Source organism: Zosterops lateralis (genome assembly GCF_965231275.1).
Source record: "Zosterops lateralis genome assembly, chromosome: 7".
Classification (NCBI taxonomy): Eukaryota; Metazoa; Chordata; class Aves; order Passeriformes; family Zosteropidae; genus Zosterops; species Zosterops lateralis.
Genome location: NC_139767.1, coordinates 4,618,978 through 4,627,699, shown reverse-complemented (window position 1 = coordinate 4,627,699; position 8,722 = coordinate 4,618,978).

The following is an 8,722-nucleotide window of genomic DNA, read 5'->3' as shown; positions in this document are numbered from 1 at the left end:
GCAGTTTTAGTATTCAGGGAGGCAGCTCTGGCATCAGCAAATAATAATGTGGAGTCTTCTGCTTAAGGCCAAATTCACATCCCTGTATTATGGTCTTCCCTTCCATCTGCAGGTCAAAGCAGTATTCACTGCTGCCCTCCTTCCCTCAGGCACAGTTCAGTATTAACTTCCAGCATAAAGCACAGCATCTCAGCTTCAGAGTATTTCTTTGATTCCTCACATTAGGGTTTTTTTTTCCTAATCACTTAAAGACAAAGATGGTTCTCCCAAATTATTCTGCCTGTTCTCTTCACCACCCTGCCAAGGAGTTATGTTTCAGTATATAATTTTCTAATTGCACATGGTCTCCTAGGCTTTGAAGCACCTCTTGCTGCCCAGGATGAGCCCAGAAATCTGGGCTGCAGCTGTCACTCAGAGCCCAAATAAGAGACTCATGATTCACCCTTAGTAACCTGCACATGCAGAATAGGGAATGAAAGAAGGAAGTGAGCTCGAGAGGGAAGCTGCTCCTGTGTTCTTGCAATCCCAGTCACTTTGGGCTGTTTGGGAGTGGTGGGCCTGTTTGTTTCTTTGTCTGAAAGGGGTCATGCTGCGGTCTCTGGAAAAAAAAAAAAAAAACAAAACAAAAAACAAAAACAAAAACAAAAAACCAAAAACAAACAAAAAAACACAAAAAACCCCACAAAAACAAAAAACAAACAAACAAACAAACAAAACCCAAAAAAAAAAAACCAAACAAAAAAAAAAAAAACCCCAAAAAAAGCTATTAAAGCATTTCTGTTCAGAACATATCCAGAGAGGAATTTTGTGTGGATGCAGCTATGAGAGCACAGAGAAAATGGTGAGAAAGCAATCTCTACTAGCCTTCCTGGCAGTCCTGTAGCAGAGACAGAAAAATCTGTCTCTGAAGTGACTTGCAATCAGTGGTTGAATAGACGTCCCAAAATCTCTGTACCTGTGAGAAAACTAAAGGCTGTAATATTTTCTGCTCCACAACATTGTCTAAAAGACAAATCCTTACTAAATTTTGGCAACATAAGAATCCTAGCCAGTTGGTGGTCCCAAGTGGACTGGTAGCATATCTGTGGATTACATGAATGAAAGATGTTTCCCGGTCCTCCTTGAGGAAAACCTGAGCGTGCCTGGGTATCTGCCCCCTTCTCATTCCAGTGAGGATATGAAACCAGAATCTCTGACAGATGTTACAGCTGCTTGCATACTACGTGGCATCCTTCCTGAGGGCGTGCTGAAACCTCTCCTTCCTGAGAGGAGCTGTCTCCTGCTGGAGCCCGTCCTTCACTGGCCATGGGTGTCCATCAGCTCTGTAAACTCACCCACAGGCACTCTCCGTGCAGCAGGTGCCCGATGGGGGCAGTGTAGATGATGACTTGCAAGTGGCCTTTCCAAAAGGGTAGTTTGCCATCTGCCCCCCCTCCACAGCCTCCTCTCAGGGTCAGGCCGACCTCACACAGCAGGCTCCATGCTGGGAACCAGATGGGCTTGGCACGGTAACCCCAGTGAATGTGAGGGTTGCTTGTTCTCCTTTGCAGTTGCATGCTGTATGTGAGGGAGTGCAGTGAGCAAGGGTAGAGTGTCCTTCATTGCCTTGTCAGCTGGAAAAAGGAATTTGAGAGGCTGTGTGGAAGGGCTCCACAGAGCATGGGCATCCTCAAGGTGTGTGAGAATGTCCTGGAAAAATGTACCGGCAAAGTACTTGGGCAGTGGGATGGGTTTCATCAGCTGAAAAATTGCCCGAGGGATGTCTCAGCAGAACTCCTACATCACAGAACTACGGCAATGCAAGATTTTTGTGGACATTTAAGAGGTGTAATCCAAGCTGTGGCCTTTATCTCCCCATCTCTGCTTTGGTTTGTTTCTTTTTGGTGTTGGCTTCTTTGTGTTCCTATTTCAGACAGCACAGAGTAAAAGTGAGAACTTCCCAGCTGTATTCATTAGCCTCTCTTACACATTATTTATTCAGCAGCAGCATAGTAAAGATACTGTATACTTAAGACTGATGTACAAAGTGTCCTCGGACATATAAAAGATCAAAATCAAAGATGCCCTTTTCTTAATTTTTAATAACAATTTTGAATATTAGATGTTGTTTCTGCCATGGTGCTATGTATAAACTAGAGTTAACTCTAGAAACTTTGTCAGTCTTTAATATTAGAACCACAGCTCCCCATATTCCATTTCAGTAAAAATGCAAACCTGCATCAAGAAATTGAAGACTTAATGCTGTTCTGAAGCTAAGTAGCTTGGATTTGGAAGGTGAGGCAAGTGTTATATCTCAGCATTATGAGTGGAATTTCTTTTCCTTTTAGAGGAATATCCAGGAGAAGGGAAAGGCATCTTACTTTACTGTATTTTTTTTTTCCATTTTATGGCTGGCATTGATTGTTTTTCTTTTAGCAGCTTGTATGAAGAGATCAAAGGCTAAGTGTTGGTCACAGAATTTGAGACCTGTTCTAGTTGCTTCTATTGATAGTATTTCTGGGGACCAGAGCTCACCGGAATCCTGCCTGTATTTATTGTGGCCAGGTTGTTAAGCCAAGCATTCAGGACAGAGAATTCTGACTGCATGCACAAGCACACTGGGGGACTTTGAGCTAGTGGTTCCCACTCAGATCTCAGAGCTGTAGTAGGTACTTCTGTGAAAACACTGCTCACAAGGCAAAAGAAGAATAATAAAGTAGGAAGGGAAAAGAGCATAACATACTGTGTTATGTCCTGATCTCATCTCAAACAAGACAGCAGAACTAGAAGCAGGAGGTACAAGTCATAAGACTAAAAAGGCCAAAAAAGAGATTATCAGCTGTGTGGAATCACTTAGGTGCAAGGACTAAGTAGCTTGGCCAGGACAATTCAGGCTGGAAAAGAGGTATTTGAAAAGGGCTGTAGTGGGTGTCTGTAAAGTCTTGAACAGTGTCATGAGTATGACCAGGGGAGGGTGACCCACTGGCTCTCAAAGCTAGCAGACATCAGCTGCAGCAGCTTTCAGAGGAGAAGGTTATTCATGGAATTACGCTGTGGCAGGTTGTCAGGTACAAGACACAGCTGTGCCTGTGCACGGGAGGTGCTGAGCCTCCCACTCAGGAGAGTTTGGCACCTGTGCTGGGTGCTCTGTGTGTGTGTTCTCTAGCACACTGCCTGAGCATCCCACACAGCCTGGCCCCTGGGACGGTTTTCTCCGGGCTGCTGCGCCTGCTGCCTTGTGTTTATATTTTGCTTTATGGCATGTGAACCTAGGCAGAGCAATAACAGCCGAACAGCTTTGTAGCAACCTGTCTTCATGTCGGCAGCAGCAGCAGCAGCATCCCACTTAAGCTACAAACACATCCTTGATTGGAGTGTGGTGGCTTGAGCCGGTCTTTCAGCGCTCAGCCACTAGATGCCTCTGTCCCCCAAGGAAGGAGCCGGAGGAGCCGCCTGTGCCTGTGCCCTCGCCTAGCCTGGCACACCGGGAAGGCATCCATGCCCTGCTCAGTGTGGGACGGGAGGAGTAGAGAGCAATGGTTCCGCACGTAGCAATCCTCTGTGACATTTTATCCTTTTCTCCTCTTTGTGGACCGTAAGATATCTATATCCCCCAAAGCAGTGGGAATCTACCCTATTTTAGCAAATGAAAGAGAGCAGACGTGATTGAGAAGAGGTGGTCATTAAGGGCTACATATGGTCAAGAGCAAAGAAAACCAGTCAGGAAACTGCTAGAAGCTTGATAAAGAACTTTTTTTTTTTTTCTTTTTGGTGATTAGGTAATTTGGAAGACAGTAGGGACTGTTGGGACTTTGATAGAATTTGATCCCTAGATAGGAATGACATCAAGTCAGATTTCTTTTGCTTTGCTATAATGACTGAAGCAGTTTTGTGTAGGGCACTTTCATCCTGAAACCTGTGTAAATTTCAGCAGGAGGGTTGGATGTGATTGCCAATGTGTGGGTATGACTGATTGCTCACCCTGACTCTGTGTTTGACATCTGTCTGAACCTCCATTCACCTGTGCATATGTGCAGGATGAGCTGTGGTAAATATGGCTTTTGACTTGTTTACTTGGCTGTGTGAGCAGTTTTGGGTGGCAGTGACCAGGGTCTCTGTGGCACTGAGCAATGCAGTAAGGCTTTACATGTGCTCTAAGGACTCTGAGGGGCACTGGGAGGGCCTTATTTTTCATTTGATACATTTTACCTCTTCTTTAAAATGGAACCTGCTCTTGCTCAGAGTGTACAATTCTTGTTTGTGGAAAACTATTGAGTGTCATGTTTTTAAAGGGCCTTCAATCCCAAGTGCCTATACTACCAACAATGGGGACACCCAGGCAGCATTGCAGAGTCTGTCCTGATACAGCAGTGATTTGGCACCTGTGCCAGTATCTTGATATTTATTATCCACATCCCCCTTTATGGTAATAGTTTTGTCTAGATTTGTCTTGGTCAGTAAATATGTGCCTTTAGGTCCTAGGTTTGCCATCCTGGTAGGTTTGAAGTGTCTGTTATTTCTCAGAGATCCTGTAAACAGCAATTATCAGAAGATCACTCCTGGATTTTCCATCAAGTTTGCTCACCTTGGTTCCTGTCCCTTGCTCCTGTTAGGCTTTGTCTCACTGTTTAGTTTCTGTGGCCCTTCCCATCACTGGAGAGGGAATTGGTTGATGGCTCTGAAGAGGAACTTATTCAGAGCTTCTCATGTCCTTCAGGGAAATTACAGAATAAGCTGAGTTGGAAGAGACTCACAAGGATCATCGAGTCCCACTCACAGAGAGCCTCGCCATGTGCCTGAGGGTATTGTCCCAACACTTCTTCAGCTCTGTCAGGCTTGGGGCCCTAACCAGCATTTTCAGCCTTTAGATCCCAAAGGGAAGGCAGCTGGTGAGGAAAGAGAGATCCTCATTCTGATGCAAAGCCAGTCACAGCAGGTAGTCTACCAGTCTCCCAGTTCTGAGAGATTGGCTGTGATAAAATCTGTGGCTCAATTTCAGCCCAAAGTGTTTCCTTGCAACCAGTATCTTGGAAGTCCTCCTGGAGCTTACAGATCCCCTTGCAACCACTCTCCCCTCAGTGAGTCACACACCTACAAGACACAGCTATGCTTTCATTAGCCTCATCAAACACAGCCCCTGTGCTACTAACAGCTGTAATTAACAGTGTCAGTGCACAGATGCCCTTCGACATCTAAATAAACTACATTAAATCCTGCCCCCATAGATATGTGATGCCATGTAATCAGTCCAATTTCTTATGGATTCCTGTCTCTTACAGAACACTTCAGAGGCTGTAAACTTATGCTGAACTCTTTCATGGTTCAGATGTTCAGAACAGCTCTTTGCAAAGATTTTGGGTGTATGCAATGCCCCAGATGCAGCTGGTTGCGTCTTGGAGTGAAGCTGGGTTTGGAGTTACCTTGAATGCAGAGGATGGATCAGACTGTTTTTTCTGGCACAGGTTAAATTGTGTTGACAGTTTTATGACTGGACAGGAATGGGAGTGTTAATAGTTATTAACATAGGAAAGCTGGAAGAGGTGGTACAGAACCTTTGAAGCTTGTGGGTATCTCAACAGGCAGGTGTGGTGAAGGTCCTCTTCTTTAGCTGTGGTGCTGCTGCTCCTGAGATTTAGGCAGAGTACAAAAAGAAAATGGATCCATTTCAGGGCAGGGCTGATCCCAGATCAGGGATCTGTGTCTTTTCCCAGATGATCCTCAGAGAGCTCTTCTGAGACTGGACTTCACTGACCCCATCAAAAGAACTGCCCCTGACTAAAACTCTGCAGAAAGGCAGGCTTGAATATGTACCTGAGAAGATTATTTCACACCTCAGATGTGTCCCTAACCCCACAGGATTAATTTTTCTCTTAAAAAATGTGAGCTGCTGTGCCAAGGCTTTTGAAAGAAGGGCTCATCCCAGCTGGCACAGGGCCAGCACAGCTGCCTGTCACTCAGCCATGAGCCCTGCTGGCCCTGCCAGGACACAGCATCACTCTTTCTTCTCTGGGAAGTGACATCTCTTGGTGGGTCACTGCCTGGAACACAGCAACAGAGCTTGCTGTGTGTCAGAGAGCTTCCTGCTCTTCTTGCATTAGAAGTATTTTGCCCTGGTTTTGGTTTAAGAAGGGCTTTTGAAAGCTTAGCCATTAGGGATTGAAAATATTTTTCCAACTCATACTGTTGCTCAAAGCAAAGGGAGAGTTTCTTCACTACATTCTCAGCCTCATGGCTTCCTACCTTCCATGTGCATTATTATAGGTACATGGAGGGGGGGGATAAGGGAATGCACAACACAACAGCATTTCCAGTGTGGTGAACTTTAAAGCTGACGACTGTCAACACATAAAGAGTTTATCATTCCTTACTTTTCTTGGATGATTTTTAGTTATTATTTATTTGCCCTTTGGAGAAATCTAAAAGGGGTGCATTGTGACTTTTCCTGGAGGATGCAAGCAATGAAAAGATGAAATTTAACCTCAGTTCCCCACATGATCCTTTGCAATTTTGGAAAGATAATATGTTAGCTGACTGGCAGTATGGATGGAAATGTTGTCAGGGACCTTTACTAGAGAGGACTGTGGCTGATGCTGTCAAAACGGGTGCTGTCCCAACAAAAGGAACATCACAGCTTGAAACAGATTTATTTGTGTCTTTAGCTGCATCTCTTGGAAGCCATTTCCCTGGAAAAAAGGCAGAACTGGCAAGAGAAAGCAGCCTGAATTGCCCCAGCTGAAGCTATGCTCATGACTGAACTGGGGTAATGCTTAAACATAGGTCTCCATATTTCTTCCACAACATTCTGCCTTTATTTGTCCCTCTGGGTTCTTGCTAGTGAAGCAGCAGCCTTTCCTGACTCTCCCACCCAGTTACTAGCTCTTCTTGTGCCTGTAAAATTACTGCCCATCTGTTGCAGGAAGCTGATAATGAGAGGATGGCAGTAAACAGAAAACTGGAAACATTCACTATGTGTCAACACTGCTGTTCTACCTGCTGGATTGCACAGGTAAATGCATTAGGGTCAGAGTCTGATGAAAAAAAACCTGTATTGGCCAGGGTAAAGTAATGTGGTAATGGTCAGGAGAGGAGGAGGGCCGGGGCAAAGCCAGAAATTTGTATGGATAAAGGCTTTAAGCTCCACAGGAATCAACAGAATAAAGAGTTGGAGTCTTTTTCAAAGTCTTTTCCAAAGTCATGGCTTGAGACCAATTTCTTCTGCTGTTGATGCTGGAAATCAGACCCAAGCTGCCCAAAATGAGCATCTAAACTCTTCAAAGCACACTCCTGAGTGTGCCACAGCTGCAGGGGATTGTTAGGGGCAGAAGGGAAGGAGAGGGAGAATTCAGCTCTCTGGAAATGCTAACGTTAAATGTGATTGCAGGGGTGTGTGACTAGCTGACACTCTGGCTGGAAGAGGAAAGAGGTAATACCTGCATTCTTGGTGTCTGTGTCCTTACAACATTTCCACTCACCCCTCTTACCAGCCAATATTTGCTTTCCACTATACCAGTATTCTGTATTTTTCAAGCCATATTTCCTTCCTCAAGTCAGAAATGACAAACTGAAGCTCTTCTTGACCATATATGGCCTAGATAAATCAGCTCTTCATTTTGTTGAGGTCTCCTAAGCACATGCTGTTGCTGAATTCTCTGTGATCAGAGTAAGGAAAGGAAAACTTCCCAGCAGCACTTAGCTCTTGTGGAGTTTTGTCAAGTTTTTTGTCACACCAATTAGACTGGATGTGGTAGTTTATGGTTGCTTTGGTTACAGTGGATTGTAGTGTGAAGGAATCCATAAGAAATAAAAATAAATTAATTGATTTTTTTACTATTTATGGCAGTGGATAAAGATGAAAAAGTGAGTATTTAAATTACTTTAATCAGTAGAGGAAAGTGAACAAGCTGCCTTTGGACTACCCTGCTTTACAATTTGATTTCTCGTTATACTAAAATCTGATATAATTATAACCACATCTGTTCACAAAGTAAAGTGTCTGAAAACTAAACCCTGTGTTTATGGCTCTTACTCTAAGTAGGCTTAAAACCCCCACATATATTAGGTGTATTCAGGCTCCAGCTTTGACTGTTGTGGGGCTGAGTCAAATCCACGGATGTCAGTGTTTTTGGGTTTTTTTCTGATAGTACTGTACCATGTTGACACTCCTGACTCTGGCAGTGCAAGGAACTTGATCCAGGTAGTTCAGAGTGCATTGTCAGAGCATTACCCAGACAGGCCCTTTTGGTGTCTCCAGCTCTGTGGTTAGTTCCTATGCTCTTTGAGGCAGAGGTCTGCATGCTTAGAGGAAGAAGGAAAAGCATCTTGTGTTCCCTTGGCCTTTTCAGTGTTTACTGGAGCTCCCTAGTTTTCCTCAGTGAGGAAATTTCCTCAATTGCTTTGCCTTTCCTGAAGCTGAAAGGGACAAAACTGTTCAGTATTTGAGATCCTGTCTTCTTCAAATAAACAGAGAATTAGAACCTGCTGCCTTGGGATGTAGAGTGACTCCATGATCCCATGGGTTGGTTGATTTAAACCTTGCTGAACATTGTTAGGTGCCACAGTGAAATGGGTGACAGGGACAATACAGTGCAGAATATCTTCAGGGAAAGGACAGCCTAACTGCATCTAAAGCCTCAGGACTGGTCCCACTCACATGTCAGCCAGTGCTTTATGCCTTATTTTAAGATTTGCAATGAGAGCCCTCACTCAAAAGCACAGATTCTCTTTGAGCCAGTGAGTCATCATG